Genomic DNA, 1843 nt, shown 5'->3' on the forward strand with positions numbered 1-1843 from the left:
TCACTTTTCTTACGGCAACACATATAAGTGTTGCCTCCTTTTTGCAACAATTTCCCAATGGACACCTGTCGTCTTTTTGTCACAATTACTGTAACGTTTAAACTGTGGTAACAGCATTAATGTGATGACACGTGTTGTTTTTCTTCACAGTTTTGGTCACGGTTAACCCTGTGACAATAATTGTAATAAAAAATGGATAGTCCAGGTCATTATCATGGACCTGGCCTTCCAGTTTACAGGTCTGCACAATTAAACCAGAAACACAGGCCTGCAATACAACAACTGAACCTGAAACACAGGCCTGCAATACAACAACTGAACCTGAAACACAGGCCTGCAATACAACAACTGACCGGAAACACAGGCCTGCAAACTATCCGCAATTTACAATTCATTTACAAAAAATCATTCTATTCATTATGAACAAAGAAACAAATATGATGGCCAGTAAGAAAACAAATAGACACCAAAACCTATTGCGGTTCTCAACTGTGAACTGTACCGAATGCCCTACACAGATAAACAAAATAACAAAATCAGTATGAGAACAAATGCAGAAACAACTGACCAATTAGCGGACAACCAATATAGTACAAGAATCGCATGAAACTGACCTAGTAGAGATTTGTTTGACTTGCCTCCACTTGCAGGGGTCTTTCCTCCCTTGGGGTAAGGAGTACCTTGACGAACAACACCACCTTTCTTGCCATCAACACCTGCAAAAACGTGGACAGTTGCAGATGATTAGAACAAATAGGAAAATGGCAGCAACATAACAATCCAACGAAGCAAGCCAAATGAAAAAACATTTTCACCTAACTTCTGAGGAGTTTCTACTTTAACATTTTTGTCCAAGAGTGGGCTTATTGTTAGCAACTTCAGCAAGTCTCTTCTTTCCCTATAAGAAACACATAAAGTTATAGTTGGTCAGCAGTGGAAAATACAGAGAACTCTTACTCAAGCTAATCATGAAAATACTAAAAACGACGACATTCTTAGCAAAAAGTAAACCACAAGGTTGGACAATGACCGAAAAGCAAGGGGTGAGGACAAAACAAATTATGAGACATGATCAACAACAAAGCAAATTTTGAGAATATTAAAGCACTCACTCTTAACGCCGCTTTATGTAGAGATGATGAGCGCATATAGGCTTTCATGAGCTTGAATATCATTGTAGTTACTAATCCAAGGATGACCTGCCAAGAGAAATATAATTAGGATCACAAAGAAAGGAATTCAGCAGTCTTTTTAACAAGATGAGAATATTAACTTAATGCCTCAGCAGCCATCACTCGTTCATGTGGGTCTTTATTCAATAGACGCTTGACAAAATGCTTGGCTTCAGAAGATAAAGAAGGCCAAGGAGGTTCATAGAGTCCGCCCTAAAGGCCCGAAAAATCTCGGACTCTGTGCGAGCCAAGAACGGACAACTTCTACATAAAAGTATATATGATATCACATCAATACTCCACACATCAGCCTATGTATTGTAAGATCTATGTAGAACTTCAGATGCAACATAGTATGCACTTCCAACGATGTCATTAAGCCTTTTATCTGCATCGTGTCAGATAAAATAGAAGTTAGAAAGACGCCTAATTTTACTTCTGTGAATAATATGGTCAGCACCCAAGAGAGTAAAAAATCACCTGGTTTCACAAAATCGGACAAGCCAAAATCAATGGCCTTCAATTGCGAGTTTTCATCAACAAAAAATTCTGATTCAATCAAACCACTACACTTGGTTAGCAATATAAAAAAGTAAAATAACAAGAATGTTAAGAGAAATAACTCGTGTGTTTGGTAGGATAACTTGGTTTCCATGCCAATCTAGCATGTT

General features: G+C 38.1%; 1 long non-coding RNA gene across 1 annotated transcript; it reads right to left on the reverse strand.

Moving 5' to 3' along the window:
- Positions 1 to 450: 450 nt before the first annotated feature.
- On the reverse strand, positions 451 to 1369 carry LOC113337778. The gene is made up of 4 exons (XR_003354431.1): positions 1274 to 1369; positions 1113 to 1199; positions 615 to 898; positions 451 to 510 (listed from the first exon to the last, which is right to left on the reverse strand). It is a non-coding gene; the product is annotated as an uncharacterized LOC113337778 (long non-coding RNA).
- Positions 1370 to 1843: the final 474 nt, after the last annotated feature.

This window comes from Papaver somniferum, unplaced genomic scaffold (assembly GCF_003573695.1).
Source record: "Papaver somniferum cultivar HN1 unplaced genomic scaffold, ASM357369v1 unplaced-scaffold_18, whole genome shotgun sequence".
NCBI classification, from domain to species: Eukaryota; Viridiplantae; Streptophyta; class Magnoliopsida; order Ranunculales; family Papaveraceae; genus Papaver; species Papaver somniferum.